Source organism: Sminthopsis crassicaudata, chromosome 2 (assembly GCF_048593235.1).
Source record: "Sminthopsis crassicaudata isolate SCR6 chromosome 2, ASM4859323v1, whole genome shotgun sequence".
NCBI lineage: Eukaryota > Metazoa > Chordata > Mammalia > Dasyuromorphia > Dasyuridae > Sminthopsis > Sminthopsis crassicaudata.
Genome location: NC_133618.1, coordinates 443,336,962 through 443,355,419, shown reverse-complemented (window position 1 = coordinate 443,355,419; position 18,458 = coordinate 443,336,962).

The window sequence follows — 18,458 nt, the reverse complement described above, 5'->3', positions numbered from 1 at the left end:
ATAAATTAAAAATAAAATAAACTTAAAAAATAAAAATGACTACATTAGACACCTAGCCCAACTCTTCCATTCTCTATAAATGAAGGTCCTGAGATCCAGGGACATCACATGCCCAGGATTACCCAGGTAGTAACAAAACCCCTGTTTAAAGTCAGGTTTGTCTGACTCCAGACCCAGTCAATATTCATCTTATTGCACCATGCTGTTTGGTCCAACTCCCTCATGGGGAAACTGAGGCTCAGAGAAGGAAAGGATTTGTTTCGAGCCAGTTGCTCTGGACGCAGGGCTCCTTCCATTACCAAGTTCTCTGCCTTTCTTTCTTCTCCAAGAACTTTTAAAAGCTCTCTACTCCAGATGGAGCTGCCTCATTCACTGGAGCCTGGCGGCCCAGGCTTAGAACCAATGACACTTAAGCTTTCCTATTGGTCCTGTGAGGAGTGTCTAGGAGAGGCAGGCAGGGGGCAAGCGCTGCATAATTGCAGCAGGAAGCCAGGGAACTCTCTCCTTCAGCATATGATTCGGTTCTTCTGAAACAGGGTTTCTCTCAGGTCTCCTGGTGCTTCTGCAGTTCAGTGAGCAATTGCATCTGGTAACAGCTCCCAAGTCCCCACTCAGGTTTCCAGGCCCTATCGGCCCCCTGATGTTGCAGATACGATAGGAACTGAGAGAATCATTTCATAGACTTGAAGCAGCAGCAAGGAGGACTGGCTAATTAAAAAGAAAGGGGCCCATCTCCATTAGAAAAAGGATGGGGGGTGGGGGAGACCTTTCTCTAAGCCAAATGGTCTCCTAAATGAGCTCAGACTACTTGCTAACATTGGATATTTTGCTTCTTCAGGTCTCAGTTTCCTCTCCTGTAAAAAGGAGGAAATTATATTGTTATTAAATGAAACCATTTGAAACTTTGCCTTGGGCTTCCAGTCATTTGCTATGTGACCTCAGGCTACATCACTTTTCTACTCACAGCCTCAGTTTCCTCATCTGTAAAATGAAAGAGGTGAATTGGATGATCTTTGCAGTCTCTGCCAGCCCTACCATTTAGGCCTCCTGTGTCCTGTCACTGGAAAATAAATGTTGGATGAAATTTAGAGACCAGGTAGCTCTGCAACGTATCAAGAGATACCCTTACAATGGGGGAGTAAATGTTGGAATGAAACCCTGGCTTCAGAGGCTTCAGACAATTAAGATCTCTTTCATTTCCTCATGTTGAAAAGTCTCTCAGTTAAGTATATGTTTAAATCACTGGATATTCATAGCACTTCAGAGCTGGGAAGAGGAAGGAGAAGGGTTCTTAGGGCTTTCTCATTTAACCCTTGTTTCACAGAGGAGGAGACCAAGTACTCAGGGATATATAGCAATTTAATGGTCTCCTGATTCCCAGAGCAGATCTTATTTCACTCTATAAAGCTGCTTTCTAAAGAGTTAAGGTCCCATTGTACTATGGTCCTTGAGTTGATCTGGTGGAAGCTGATGGTAACTAACAGAAGTGAAATACTTAGGCTTCTTGTGAAGGCCACGTGTCTGCTATCAGTCCCACTCCACTCCTCCCTCAAAAAAAGTAATGAGTGCCTCATTATAGGAAGTATTCAAGCAGAGGGGTGGATGACCTCTGTCAAGGATACTTGTGCTTGGAGTGGGAGGTTGGACTAGTCAGACAACCTCTGAGGAGATCTGAGAGTATGAGAGATTCTGTGCCCAGCACAGACCTGCCATCTGTCCCCATGCTGCCCACACAGATGGGCAGGGCCTTCAGGAAGATGCTCATGGCTCATTTGCTATTCTTTATTTTTCCTGATTCACTGAAAAAAATGGCCTCTCAGGATGCAAACCTCAGAGTGAATTGGTTTGGTTTGAAGAGCTGCTTCTCTTGGATCCTAACACTGTTACCCACTCAGAAAAATGACAATCATTACAAGGCTACATTTGGTGCCATCAACCTAATGCTATAGCTCGTGGAGATGATTGGATCAGGTAAGGGTCTTTTAAAGGTTAGGGAGATGTGGACATGTTTTTAAGTAGCAGGGAATGATAGACAGGAAACAGAAATAGAAGGATCCTAAAACATCTTATAAAAGCAGCAGCAATGTCTGAAATATCAAATGTATGTCTGCAGAAGGCTGGATACTTATAGTTACCACAAAGTAACAATTTAGGATCACAGAGATTCTTCATCAGAATATTCTTCATTGTTGTCCTCATGATTATGATCATCATGAATCATTAACTAGCATTTATTATGTGTCTGTGCCAGGAAAGGCAGCCAGGTGGCACAATGGATAAGGTACTAGTCCTGGATTCAGGAGAATCTGAGTTCAAATCCAGGTTCAGATCCTGGGCAAGCCACTTAACCCCACTTGCCTCAATTTCCTCATCTGTAAAATGATTTGGAGAAGGAAATAGCAGATCACTCCAATATCTTTGCCAAAAAAACCTCAAATGAGGTCATGAAAAGAACTAAAAAGCATATGCTAGACACTGTGCTAAGATCTGGAAATAAGAAAAAACCCAACCCAACCACAAAAGCAGTCCCTCCTTTTAAGAAGTTCACAATCTAATGTGGGAGAAAACATGTAAACAACTTTCACATTAAAAAAAAAAAAGTAGAATAAATGCAAGCTATCTCAAAGGGAAAACCAGGAAAGGCCTCTGGAAGAAAGCAGGCTTTTCGCTGAGACTTGGAGGCAGCCAGGATATGGAGGTAAGAAAGGAGAGCAGTTCAGACCTGTGGGACAGCCAGTGAAAAGACACGTGAGGAAATGTAAAATGAGTGTTGGTGGATTTCTCTGGAGTAGGTGGAAGGGAAGAAAGTGTAAGATAACTGGAAAGGTAGTAAAGGAGGTTGTGAAGTGCTTTAAAAGTCAAATGGAAGATTTTATATTGTGCCACAGAGGTAATAGAGGGCCACTGGAGTTTACTGAGTAAGGGCAAGGTTGCCATGGTCACAAATTTATACTGTAGAATCCCTTTGGCAGCTAGTGGGGACTAGGATAGGGAGAGATTTGAGGCAGGGAGATCATTTTATTGTTCAGTAACTCTGTCATGTCTGATTCTTTGTGACCTCATGGACCATAGTACACCTTGCCCTTTTATCCTCTACTATCCCTCAAAGTCTGTCCAAGCTCATAGGGAGACCAATCAATCAGAGTATAATTGAAACAGACCAGGTATTAGGATGAAGCTGGTGGCTTGTCAGTGGAATGAAGGGGACATATGAAAGATTTTGTGAAGATAGAAACAAGACTTGCTAATTGATTGGATATGTGAGGTGATCCTGAGTGAGGAGACAAGGATAACACCAAAGTTCTGAGCCCCAGGTAGCTGGGAAGATGGCAATGCCCTTGATAGTCATAGGGAAATTCAAAAGAAGGAAGGATTTGAAGATAAAGGCAATTTTAGATAGGTTGAGTGTAAGATGTTTATGGCACATTCAGTTGGGGATATTCAATAGGTAGTTGGTGATTCAAGACCTGAGGTCAAGAGAAAAGTTACTAATGCATAAATAAGTCTGAGAATCACTTACATGATTCATGAGAATTGGTGAGACCAAAAAGTTTTCATTTCCAATAGGATTAGAATGATAAGGGGTTTTGTAATTCACTCTTTAAGAGATACCCAGGGTTAATGTCCTGAATAAAGATTCAGAAAAGGAAATTAAGAAGGAATGACCAGACAGAAAAGAGAGACAGACAGAGGGAAAGAGAAAGACCAAGGGAGAGAGAGAGTGAGACAGAGACACACAGAAAGAGAGAGAGATAAGGGAAAGAGACACACACATATACAGATACAGAGAAAAAGACAGAGAGAGAGAGACAGATATACAGAAAGAATGAGAGAGACAGACAGAGAGGAAGATAGAGAGCAGTGTCATGAAAACCTAGAAAGGAGAGAGCATAAAAGAGAAGAAGGTGATCAAAGCTTTGGAGAGGTCAAAATGAATAAAGATTAAGAAAAGGCTATTAGATTTAACAATTAAAATTATTGCTAACTATGGACAAAGTAGTTTTAGTTGAATGATGAAGTCAGAAACCAAAGTGAAGAAGAAACAAAGACATTGATTGTAAATAGTTTTCTTAAGGAGTTTAGCCGTGAAAGAGTGGAGAGATACAGAACTATGTAGCTACTGGGAATGATTGGATCAGGTGAGGGTCTTTTAAAGTTTGGGAAGATGTGTAGGAAGCTTCGAACAGTAGAGAGAGATGAAGGAGATCCTGAAGATTCCTGAGATAGCAGTAATGACAAAAGAGAAAATCTGTTAGAATGGAATGCAATGAGATCAGGAGTGCCGATAGAGATGGCTGCATTAGCAGGAAGAAAGCACATTTTCATTTGAGACAAATGTGAAAGAGTAGTAGATTGTGGGGTAAGACATCTGAATGATGAGGTTGCCCTCAGAATGGAAGCCCTTAGTTTCAGAGTTATAGGAACCTTAGTACACTGATTGATTATGTGAGGTGACTTCAAATGAGAAGTCAAAAATAACACCATAGTCTCAAGCCTAGGTAACTAGGAGGATGATAGTACCTTTAACAGGAATAAGGAAATCCAGAAGGAGGGCAGTACTTAGGGAGTAGAAGTCTAGAAAAGACTTTAGAACAAAGAATATCAGAGTTGGGAGGGACCTTAGGCTGTAAAATAGAATACCAAGAGCCAAAATTACTCACTGAGGTATTTTACATTTTCTTCTATTTTTTTTTTCTTTTTTGATTTTGTTTGATTCTTGGTATCATACTTATTAGTTTCCACTTGTCCAATTTTATTTTTTAATGAATTATTTTCTTCAGTTAGTTTTTTAACCTTCTGTTACATTTAGCCAATTCTATTTTTAAGGAATTGTTTTCTTCAGTCAATTTTAATGCTTCCTTTTCCAAACTATTGAATTTTTAAAAAAAATAATTCTCTTACATGACTCCCATTTCTTTTTCTAATTTATCTTCTGCCTCTCTTATTTGATTTTTAAAATCATTTTTGAATTCTTCTTTGAGCTTAAGACCAATTCATATTCCCCTTTGAGGCTTCACATGTAGGCATCTTCTGAGTTTGTGTTCTGGTCTTCCCTGTCATCATAGTAGCTTTCTTTGCTCTTTTTTTTGCTCATTTTTAAAAGCTAAGCTCTGTTCCTAGGGATGAGGGGACATTGTCCCAGGTTTCTTTTGCCAGGGGGAGAGAGGCTTCTTTCCACTCTGAAGCTGGAGATTCTGGCAGCTTTCCCTCTATATTACATTTGTCTGGCCTAGTTGTATATGTCGAGTGCCGAGTTCAGGGGCTTATAATTTGCTTTCAGTTCTGGGGTTGGAGACCTCCCAGTTGTCCTGCTGAGCCAGGACAGAGAGGTGCCAGATGCTAATCTGTGCTGCAGCTAAGAGCCTCCTGCTAGATTGCCTGCATTGTACCCACAGTGGGTCTTTCTCCCCTTGTACCTAAGTTATATAGAATTTTACTGAAGTCTTTCTACATTATCTGAAGTTGGAAAATTATTTCACTCAATTTTTTGAGGGTCCTGTCACTACAGAATTAGAGGCTTGATTTAGCATTGTTTCTGAGGGAGACTAGGCAGAGCTTAGACAACTTCCTGGCACCTTTCCACCACCTTAGCTTCTGAAGCCATCCAGAATTATTCAGAATGTAGAATATGAAAACCATAGTGGGGGGGACCTCAGAAAATAAATTATAGAATGTCAGATCTGGAAAAGATCTCAGGACACAGAGTATAGAATGTCAGAGTCTGAAGTGACTTTACAACAGATACAGAATGATAAAAATTAAAAACATTCTTAGAATATAGACTGTCAAAGCTAGAAGGGACTTTGAAATACAGAAAACAATGTTTGAACTAGAAAGATGTCTTTCCAACCATGTTGTGTACCTCTATATTTTTACATATGTAACTGGGGAGTTTGGGATACTTGGAAGATGTTTGGATAGGTAAGCATTTCTTATCATTTCTCAAGAGCCAGTAGTTTTGACTTTGAACTTGAGTGGATTTCTTCAAAGGGATATTGAAGCAAGGAGGAAGGTGATGCAATCGCTATGGAAGTGCTGGGAATCTAGCCAGGGTTGGGACAGCAGCCCAGATTCTCCAAAATGGGAACAGAGTAAAGTAAGATGACCACTGACTCAGCCAAAGACCCCAGGGGAGATTGTGGAGCACAAAGTATTACAGGACAGGAATGGGGCTGTGAATAGTAGAACAGAGGAGACTGGGTACCACTGAAGGGGGCAGGGCATGGAGTGGTCTGCTGAGATAGGTCTTAGACATTTTTGTTTTTCCTTTTCATCTATGGCTGGGGAATGACTTTCCATTTAATTGTCTACCATTCATTGTAATTTTATTCTCCATCTAGGGAAAGGAGGAGGTAAAGAAGAGAGAAACCAGTTCAAGTTCCTTGCTGGCTGTAGCCCCAGGCAGCTTGCATTGCAGATAAACTGTTCTCTAATTATCTACAATAATTTCTTTGCTATAGTAACAGTGCTATAAAAACTTGGTGGTCACCATCCCAAAATGGCTTGGTTAATGAAGGCAAGGGGTGAAAATGAGAAAAGGAAATACTAGAGCTGATCTGAGAGCTAAAATAATTAGAGTTGCTGAAGACCCTTAGTGAAAGATGGGAACATGAGTGAAGACCCCAAATCAAGAAGGGAGATTATGTAAATCTTTGCTACCCTCTAGATTAAGGAAGTTGTTTATTAAGACTATTTTTGTAACTATTTCAATACGATTGGCTTTTTAAATAATTCTATGTATTTTATGCATTTAGAAACATCATTCTAAAGAGTTCATAGGTTTTACCAGACTGCCATTGACAAAGAATGGCAAAAACCCTTGCTCCTAGACCTAAAAGAATGGAAAGCAGCTGCTTCTCCCCTGGAGAGGAGTGCCGAGCTCTGGAAGTACTTTTGCTGGTCCTCTGATAAAGAGATGAAGCCATCTCCATCTGCATGAGTCCTAGGAGGCTATTGATTCCTAGCTTTGCTCTGCCTTGCCTCCTAGTGGCTAGCCAGAAGAAACCAGCATCTGGAGAGGGCAAATAGTTATTTAACAATATCAGTTTTGGGACTAGAACTCTGCATGTCACTTGCTACCAGGGCTACACCCTTGCTGCTTCCTTAGGCCATTTTTCTGGGTCACTCAGGCACAGAGCAGCTCCCACGTGGGTGTTCCAGACGAGTTCCATAACTGGTGACACTTTCAGAAAAGCGTGTCACGGTGCACTGCTCTGGAATCCAATTTCTCCAAAGTGACAGGGTTAGATGCCAGCATTCCCAGCTTGAAGGAAATTGTTCAGTGACATCTCTGTCTCTGCTGAGTGAGCAGTCACCAATAGAAACCAAAGACTGAGACCCAGGCACAAAGCTGGGGACCCCAAGGGGAAGATGGGCCAGTTGGAAAATGTCCAAGTTTTGTGTTGTGAACTGAAGTTGGGGTGAAGATATAGGACTGAAAAATTACAAAGGGATTACAAAGAGCTTTGCTATGGGTGATATGCTACTTTTTCAAAATAAGCCCATATTTTGCTGCATTATACAGAATAATTAGGTATTATGCTGGACAGCCTGTGATTTCCATGGGGAAACCCCCTCCCCACTAATATTCTTATAAGGAAGCAGAATCTTAATTTCTGATCAAATTTCAGAAACAAAATTTCTTCAAAATTTACAGTTTTATTCTTTCTTGATACAAGCTCATGAATTTGTACCAATATAGACTCCTGGATTTTGATTAAAATTATTGATTTTTTTGGCCTGGACCTGTAATGTCATTACTATAGGTTGCTTCTAGATAAGGGAACTCCTGCTATTGGTTAGCAACTTTTCTTTTATAACTGAGAGCATTACCTGGGCACTGACCTACTCAAGATCATGTGACTGGGATGTGGTATGAGGCTATCCTCAGGTTTTCCTAACAGTAAAGTCAGCTCTCCAATATACCAAGCAATCTTTGAAATGCACATTCTTAAATTAATCTAATAATCTATAGAATGAAAAAACCCCAAGGACAAGAGATTTTTATATCTATATAAAAGATATAAAGATATAGGTATATAGCTAAAGATATAGGTATATCTTTATCTGTACTTATATGTCTATGTGAATATTCTATTCTATAATTGTTTTAAATCAGTTTTAACCATAAAGAAGGGGGGGATAGAGAGATGGAAGGGATAGAGATGGAGGGAAGGAAGAGGGAGGGAAAGGAAAGGAAAAAGAGTAGAAGAGAGAAGACAATAAAAGAGAGAAAGAGGTAGGGAAAGATAGGGAGGGAAGAGAGAGGGGAGAGAGAAGAGAAAAGAAAGAGAATAGAAGAAGAGAGAATACAATAAGAGAGAGGTAAAGGTAGGGAGAGATAGAGAGGAAGGGAAGAGAAAGAGGGGAGAAAAAGGAAAGGAGAAAGAGAGGGAAGCAGAATGAGAGAAAACAGAGAAAATGAGAGGGAACTGGGGAAGGAGAGGGAAAAGGGAGAAAAGAGAGAGAAAGAAAAGAAGAGGGAAGAAGTGAGGGGAGAAAAGGGGAAGGAGAGAGGAAAGAAAAAGGGAGGGAGAATTGACAGAGAGAGAGAGAGACAGAGACAGAGACAGAGAGACAGAGACAGAGAAACAGAGACAGAGAAACAGAGACAGAGAGACAGAGAGACAGAGAGAGACAGATAGAGAGAGGCAAAAGTACAGCTGGATTTAGGGCATATTCAGAACTTTAACCAGGAAATTGTATGACTGGCAAATATGATGATTCAATCCAGAGTCAAGTCATACAAAGTATACCATCAGTTGCGGGGTAAAGGGGCAGGCTATTATCTTATAAAGGGGAGTCTCTAAAATCCTAGCATGAGACTGCCTTGTAGGTTTTGAACTGGAGAAGCAAAGCAGGAGCAGGGCTGAATTCATAGCGACCCTTCATGTATCTTGATATTCTTGTATCAATCATTAATTAGGTGCTAAGATCTCTTGCTGCTACCGCTATTGAAGGACTATTAGTATTATCATTTCCCTCTAAATTTGTACGTACTAAATCTGGACAAAGCTAGAGTCATCCCACTCTGGTTTTGGCTCTTGATGTATTCCTCTCTTGATCACAAAAATTCCTAAGGAATGGATATTTTGACACTTTTGGTCATTGTGGACAACCTCTCATTTAGAATCAGGGACTGCTGTTAGGGAATAAAACTAGTAATGCTGCAGGCCATTCCTCTGATTTTCTTCCCAAGCCATTTTCCCAAGTCCTTCCCCAGTGACAATAAGACACCAAGGCAAATCTCCTAGGAAAACATGAATTTTAGGATCACAGATTTAATTGTATAGATTTGCAACACAGCCCATATTACAAACATTGTCTGAGAACATTTACAAGAATAAATAAGATGAACTTGCAGTTGTAAAAAAAAAAAAGAAAAAAAATTATACTTTATTGTAATGTACAGTCAAAAAATAGATCTGATAGTCCTTGACTTGACAGTATTACCTTCTTGAGTTCAAAAGGAGCAAACCTAATGACTGCATAATGCTGACTTTTTTGTGTTGATTTTTAATTTTTGTGTTTTATGTGTGCTTTATCTACCAAACATCCACACTATACACATGTGCATCACTGAGATTCAGAGTGAATATTGTGGATAGCAAGGAGATTTTGATCTTATGTAAATAAACTGCTCCAAGTGGGTCAAATCTTTGCATCCAACGATCTCCTAGAGCAAACTAGGAGATGGGAATCCAGTCCAAAACACAGAAGGTCTTTATTTCAAGTCAGTGGTTAGCAATTCTAATAAGGAGGAAAGAAGATGGGCAGAGAGATGCATTTGCATCCTATCACCATTCTTGGGTAGTCTGAGCTAATGTAGTACAGCCTGGGTACTGAACTATATATGTGGTGGCAGTGGTAGGGCAGTCACAGTGGTAGGTTAGCCAAAGTCGAGGAAGGGGAAAGTGTGGGCCAGCTAAATTGGCCTGATGCAGGGAGTTATGTTTTTGCTCCCTCCATGCCTTTCTCTTAGACCTGCCAAGAAAAAGCTCAGGGGCTGGGGAAGGAGAGGTCAGAAGCTAAGCTTTCATCTCAGAGGCAGTGTGCTTTGTGATGAAAGCTTTGAAAAGAGGGAAAACCTGGAAGGTGAGTAATTCTTTCATGAATAGATGAATAGGTGGGAATCCAGGGTTATTCAGTAATTAACAAAGGAGCTGTCCAGCAGTATGGGAAGCCATTTTGGGGGCAAGTGCCTTCATTTCTTTGAGAGTTATTTTAATCATCTGGAAAATGAGGGTGAAAGTGCTTATACTATATCCTTTTAGGATTGTTTCAAGGAAAGTGTGTGGAAAATATAAAAGTACAAAGGATATGTGAGGTGTTATTCTGCTTAGGGGGCATAGACCTTCTCTTCATACAGTCCAGTTAGAAGACTCAGATGTATAATAAAAAAGTTCAAGTGTGTTGTGGAAAATTGGGAAGTTGGCATCTAACTATCACTTTGTGATATGAATCCCTACTATAACATACTCAATGGTTGTCCATTCTCTTGAGAGGGAACCTACTACCTCTTCAGACATTTCACTTTTCCTTATGTAAGAGGTGATGTGGTTCAATAGAATGGGCACTAGACGTTGAATGTGGTATCATGGGATCTGAGTTCAAAATGCTGGTACTGCTGTTTATTACCTTATGGTCATAGTCAAATCATTTCCTTTCTCCTGGTTTCAGTTTCCTCATCTAGAAAGTGAGGAGATTTGACTGGATGACTCTTAAGGGGTGCTTCTAGCTCTAAAACTACGATCCTTTCCTATAATTCTTTAAGTCTAAATTTGTCTTTTTGAAAAGTTCACCCTATGTCCTTAGTTCTGTCCTTTGGGGAAAAATAAATCTCATTTCCCTTCTCAATTCCCTCAGTATTTCAAATACTTCAGAGAGCTACTTTGTCTCCTCTAAGCCTTCTTTTGTTTAGGTAAGACTTTTGAAAAAAATATTTTCAGTGAGTGGTCCAAATAGGGGATGAGGTCATCAAAACAGCATATCAGACATGAGTGCCACTCTGGAGCAGGGTGATAATGGTCTAAGAGTCCAGACGTATTCACCTTTCCAGCTTGCTGTGTTGTTAGAATTCTGTAGAAAGTTTCCTAGAAATTTGATTTACACACAATGTTCTTTCTTTTATCCCTGTGCCATTGTATAAATGATTGCTTATACCTGGAATACTTCCTTCCTCATCTGTACCTCTTAGAATCCCTAGCTTTCTTTTATTTCCATTCAAGTACTACCATCAACACAAGACCTTACTTAATCTTTCTGGTTATTAGTGTTCTCCAGTCCTTGGTATTTACATTTTGTATATTTTGTATGCATGTATACATTATGAATATTCTGTATTTTTTGTGTATAAAGGTTGTTTTTCCTCATTGGAAGAGTAGGAGTTTGGCATGAAGTAGGTATCAGAGAGCCTTCTGAGAAGGGCTTTATCTTCTGACCTATTCATTATCTCATTCATAAACAAATCAACCTATCACTGACATTGAAATTTTCTGTGTGCTTGGGCTTAGAGTCTCAGCATGGCCATCCCCAGATTCTACCTCCTATCATACAATTTGAGCCATAAAGAGAAACAGTTCATTCTAACATCCAGCAGAGTGCCTGACACAGTAAACACTTAATAAATGCTTGTTTGCTGACTGCAAAAGATTTTTTAAAATTCTGTTTACAGTTGCCTGTGCCAGACTAAAGCAAAGCTTCCTCTCTGCCTAAGGATCCTTGCTTCTGAAAACGTATTTTCTGTCTTCCTGGTGCCATGGTGCAAGAGAAAGAGTGACAGATTAGCTTAGTTATAATCAGAAGACCATTTGAGACATCTCAAAGTCAACATGTCCAAAAAAGAATTCATTATCTTTCTTTTCAAACCCAGACCTCTTTCAGACTTTCCAAATTCTGTCAAGAATATCACCATTATCGGGAAGAACAAAACGTCAAGAATTTCAAGGGAATTAATTTTTAAAAATGCAGATGCAGGTGGCCTAGCTGTACCAGACCTAAAATTATATTATAAAGCAGTGGTTACCAAAGTCATTTGGTACTGGCTAAGAAATAGAGTAGTTGATCAGTGGAATAGGTTAGGTTAACAAGACACAACAGGCAATGACTATAGCAATCTAGTGTTTGTTAAACCCAAAGACTCAGCTTTTGGGATAAGAACTCACTATTTGACAAAAATTGCTGGGAAAATTGAAAAATAGTATGGCAGAAACTAAGCATTGACCAACACCTAATACCACATATAAGATAAGGTCAAAATGATTTAGATTTAGGCATAAAGAGTGATACTATAAGCAAATTAGAAGAACAAAGGATTATCTCTCAGATCTGTGGAGAAGAAAGGAATTTGTGGCCAAGGAAGAACTAGAGTACATTATAAAATGCAAAATGGATAATTTTGATTATATTAAATTAAAAGGTTTTGGACAAACAAAACCAATGCAGACAAGATTAGAAGGGAAGCAGAAAACTCAGGAAACAAATTATATTCAAGGGTTCTGATAAAGGCCTCATTTCTAAAATATACAGAGAATTGACCCTAATTTATAAGAATATAAGCCATTCTCCAATTGATAAATGGTCAAAGGATATGGACAGACAGATTTTAGATGAACTTTCTAGTCATATGAAAAAAATACTCTAAATCACCACTGATCAGAGAAATGTAAATTAAGACAACTCTGTGGAGTCCCACTACACACCTGTTAGATTGGCTAAGATGAGAGGAAAAGGCATTGACCAACATTTAATATGGATAATGTTGGATAAATGTTGAAGGGGATGTGGGAAAACTGAGATACTAATACATTGTTGATGGAGTTGTGAACTGATCCAGCCATTTTGGAAAGCAATATGGAACTATGCCTAAAGGGCTATCAAACTGTGCATACCCTTTGATCCAGTGGTGTCTACACTGGACTTATATCCTAAAGAGATCATAAAAAAGGGAAAAGGATCCACATGTGCAAAAAATGTTTGTGGCAGACCTTTGTGTAGTGGCAAGAAACTTGAAACTGAGTGGATGCCCATCAGTTGGAGAATGGCTGAATAAATTGTGGTATATGAATGTTATGGCATATTATTGTTCTATAAGAAATGACCAACAAGATGATTTCAGAAAGTTCTAGAGAGACTTACATGAACTGATGCAAAATGAAATGAGTAGAACCAAGAGAACATTGTACACAGCAACAACAAGATTATGTGATGATCAATTTTGATGGATATGGCTCTTTTCAACAATAACATGATTCAAGCTACTTCCATGTGGCTTGTGATAAGAGAGTCATCTGCATCCAGAAAGGACTGTGGAGACTGAATGTGGATTACAACATGGTATTTTCACCTTTTTTGTTTGTTTGTTTGTTTGTTTACTTGCTTTTTGTTTCCTTTCTCTTTTTTCCCTTTTTTGATCTGATTTTTCTTGTACAGCATGCTAATTGTGGGAATATGTTTAGAATAATTGCATGTTTAACCTATATTAGATTGCTTGTTATCTAGGGGAGGAGGGAGAAGGGAGGGAGAATAAATTTGAAACGGAAAGTTTTTGCAAGGGTAAATGTTGGAAATATCTTTGCATGTATTTTGAAAATAAGCCATTATTTGGAAAAAAAAAAAAAAGCATCACCATTCTTTTAGGTTTGTAACTTTGGCATCATCCTTGCAGCACATTCTTTCATGCCCCACATAGCCAGTTGGTTGTCACAGCTTGCTGTTTGTATACCCACAACAGCTCTTAAATCCAACTGCTTCTCTCCAGTTGCCACCTTAGTCCATCTTTCATTTCCTCTCACCTCAATTATTACAACAGTCTCTTCATTGGTTTCCCTGCCTCACATTTCTCTCCATTCTAGTCCCTCATCCACACTGACTTCAAAGTGACCTTCCTTAAATGCATGTGTGACCACATTAGTTTCCTACTCACTAAATTCCTTATTGAATGCCTGTTGCCTCTAGGATCAAACATAGATGTCCCCAACTTGGTTCTAATCTATTTTTTCAGTCTCATTGCACATTACTCCTCTTATTAATTACACTCTGCAATCCTACTCAACTGACCTTTCCTCTGCCCATCATATATAGCACTCCATCTCCTGCACCTCCATGCCTTTGTAGTAACCGTTCTTCATGCCTACAATGTACTCTGCTCACCTCCATCTCTCAGAATCTCTTCAAGATGCAGCTACAACCTTCTACTGAAGCCTTTTGTGATACACTCAACTGCTAGTCTCCTTTCTCTCAAACTATCTTGTTTTTAACCACTTTGTATTATTTGGATTTATCCTCCTTAGATTTAGTCTACATGTGGATAATTATATTTAACCTTTTTGTGTCCCATTAGAACAGAAGCTCCCTGTGAGTAGGGATCAAATGATCCTTTATCATATTTGTATTCCTGGTATTTAGTGAAGCCCCTAGCACATAGCAGATGCTTAATAAATGTTTAGTTAATTGATTACCAGTGTTGCTAGGGAAAGTTTTTAAGCTCTCTGGTGACAGTGTCTCCATGTGTAATATGGGTGGAGTCTTCAGTGGTCTGGATGATCACTCAGGTCCTTTCTAAGACTAAATATATGTTGCTTCACCCCTAACTCTCTTATTTGTCTGGGTTCAGCAATGATGTTGTTGAGATCTGAATAGTATTAAACCATCCATAGAGTGATTTGGGTTGAGAAATTATGCTCTTACTAATTGTGAAAATCCAGGCTTCCGTGATTTGGCTCAGTGCATAACCAATGACCAGAACAAGATATGAATATTTGTTGTGTCCTTTCTCCAATGCCCTCTCCTTACCCTATTCTACAGATGAGCAAAAAATCAAATCACTCATCACAAGTAGCCCACTCTGTTTTGTGCCCAAATTCTTGCTGGACCAGACTTCACTAACAATACTCTCCTGGATATCCTGAAAAGCTAGGTAAATTTCCAGGGGGTCAGTAAGAAAAGGTAGCTCCTTGATCATTATACACTTCAATGATACTGTATGAGGATGTATTCTGATGGAAGTGGATATCTTCAACATAGAGAAGAGCTAATCCAATTCCAATTGATCAATGATGGACAGAATCAGCTACATCCAGAAAAGGAACACTGGGAAATGAGTGTAAACTGTGAGCATTTTTGTTTTTCTTCCCAGGTTATTTTTACCTTCCGAATCCAATTCTTCCTGTGCAACAAGAAATTCAGTTCTCACACATATATTGTATCTAGGATATATTATGACACATTTAACATGTATGGGATTGCCTGCCATCTAGGGAAGGGGGTGAAGGGAAGGAGGGGAAAATTCGGAATAGAAGTGAGTGCAAGGGATAATGTTGTAAAAAAAATTACCCATGCATATGTACTGTCAAAAAAAATTATAATTATAAAATTAATTAAAAAATAAAGTATAAAAAAAAAAAAAAAAAAAAAAAAAAGAAAAGGTGGTTCCTTGACCCCTTACTGAGTTATTTTCTATTAGGGTCTGATGGCCCCAGGTAGCATCTACAATGTGGAAGGGGACACACTAAGAAGGTGAACTTTTTTATTAAAGATACTTGAAATGAAATAAACCCTGAACTTGGACAAGGCATTCAAACCCGTCTCTGTCATTTTTCACAGGGTAAATTTGAGCAAGTCATTTACTATATCAGTTTTCTCACTGATAGAAGCCCACTTTAGTCCTCATAGAATCCCAGACTTTTAGACTTGGAGGGCAGAGCACCTCCCAAGTAATCCTTCTGTGCCTCGACAAGAGGCCATCCAGTCTTTTGCTTAAGGACCTCAATGAAGGTGAGTCCATGACCTGCCCCTTCTCTGCCCTATTGTCTATTCTACTTTTGAATCACTGTAATCATTACAAGATTTTCCATTTGCCTAGCGTAATAATCCCTGCTCTGCTCACAAAAGGGCTTTGAGGATTAAATGAGATCATGAATAAGAAAGTTTTAAAATTCTTAACCAGATGCATATGCAAAGTCTTACAAGTATTGGTGAATCATCTTAGGCAAGTTCTGCCAATCCTATCATGGGCCGTGATTGAAACAATAGTGGAGATTTTACCCTGGATTTATACAAACTAGATTACAAAGACCTGCCTTCAAGCAAGTAGAGAACCAGAGAACCTTAATATCCTTTATATTTCTAATTGAGCTTACATCTCCATATAATTATAAAAGGGACAAGAAGTGTGTTGTGAACAGAACTGGTAAATAAGAGACACCTTTTGTTTTTCTTCATCACAAATCATCTAGTAATATACAGTACTATTAGCTAAAAGTCCAGAATTCTTTTTGTAAGAGGCCTCATATACTCAGTCTGAATGGTTCCAAGCTACTGTAAGTGGTGACTTCTTTTGCATAAACCAGGTTTTCTTTTTCCACTTGTGACTTTTTTTTTCACCCAAAAATTTTTTGTGTGACTCCAGGCATATGGGTTATTAAAATAGATGTATAAATAAAATATTTTTACTGATAATAATCAAAATTTTGTAACTTCCACAGTTTGAGACCCCTTATAGGGGTCTATAATTAAAGAAGTTGGGGTTTAGATAAGGAACATTTCTGTAGAATAATGTATATGGCTAAAAGTGCTAATTCTCCAGCACCTCCCAGTTCTGTTAGCATCTGTTTTCCTGCTCCAATATCCTGTGGTTTATGGTCTCTGGTTATAGTGGGCTGAGGCTACTGGCTTGATGTGGAAAAAGGCAAGACCATGGCACCCTTCCCTTTATTATGAAGGGTTGGGAGTCCCTCTAGATTAGCAATGGGTTGAACAACTAACAAGTTGGGATAAAATGGAATATAGCCAAAATGTACAACTGAGAGTTTTAGGCCCTTCTTAGTTTGGTGACATTGGGAAATACCTTATTTACTTCTTGAGCCTCAATTTCCTCATTTGTAAAATAGCTCTCACACTGTCTTTTTCAGAGTTGTTATGAGGAATTTGCTTTGGAAAGAAAATAGCAATTACTATAGAAAATTAAAATTCAACAAAGGCAATGAATACTTTTTTGGGGAGCTGTCATATCTGCTGAAGCCCAGAGTGCTATTAATAGTTTGGTTTGCAAGAAGCTTAACCCTAGACTGTGTGCATGTCAGAAGGTTATGCTAAAGCAGTGGAAATCCAGGCACTATTGAGAAAATGTATAGAGAAAGCTAAATTGCAAAATGAGAAATGTTTATAAATATAACAATGGTTCCAAAAAAGAAAAATGTGGCCTAGCTCCTCAAATCTGTCCTTGCCTTTGCTTCCAGTTTTCCTTTACTTTTTCCCACCCCCTAATTATTAAAAGTCTATCTGTTGTCTTTCAAAGCTCAGATCAAATACCATCTGCACCAATCTGACTTTTCTCAATCTCTCAGAAGAGCAGTATTCTCAACTCTCACACAAACTTTATGTCTCTTTTCTGAAATCATCCCAATCTAGACTGCATTATATTTTTATGAGATCACAACTATTAAGAAAGGAGTTCTTAATCTAAGTCCACAATTTTTTTAAAATTTGGTAACTATTTTAAAATAAGACTTTATCTGATTTGTGCATTTAAAAAATGACTTTGAGAAGGAGTCCATGGATTTCACCAGTCTGCCAGAAAAGAAAAAGCCCTTGTAACAGATAGTAACTCCTTGCAGACAAAGCAAAGATTATGTATGTCTTATTTATTTTTGCATTTCTTCCAGCATAGGGACACTGGGCCCTGTATAAGCATCATGCTAAAGAGGAAAGAGTTCTGGATTTTAAGTGTGGCTTTTCTATTCTCTACCTGTGTGACATAAACGTATCTGTTCTGGATCTTAATTTTCCTTATCTGAAAGGAGGGGATTTAGCTACATGATATTTGAGCTCTAATTCTTAGGATCCTAAAAATCTGAGTTTCTTTTTTTCTCTGAGACCTAGCTTCTTATTTATAAAATAGTGGGGGTGGGATTGGATTAAAATTATCAATGGTTTCTTTCAGTTCGAAGTCCTATGATTTATGATTTAAGGTGGGTGGCTAACATACATTGAATGAGGAAATGGAATGACCTTCCTTCTTACAATGCTTGCTCTCACCTTTTTCCTGCATCTTCCTCTTTTGCATCATAGATTTTTTTTTACATTCTAGGCCTGACTTCTGGTGCTTTTTTTTTTTTTTTTTTTTTTTTTTTAACATTCTAGACCTGTTTCCTGGTTCATGTTCCTGAGTTAGCAGTTTCTGTATGATTTCATTTCCTCTCTACACTTCATCTTTTGCAATGATCCTCCTTGCTTTGTCAAAGTTATGATCATCTCAACAATATGAAGCCTAATCAAGCTCACTGGTAGCAAATAGAGAAACAGGGAGTTGTCAGATTCATCTCTGGGTATTGCTTATTTTTCATGGTACCTGGCACCTTATCAGGACCTCAGAATGACTTTAAAAGGGGATTTACCTCTGTCTGTAAGATACAGACTCTCCCATGCCTTTCCCCTGTACCTGTCCCTTAGAAATCACG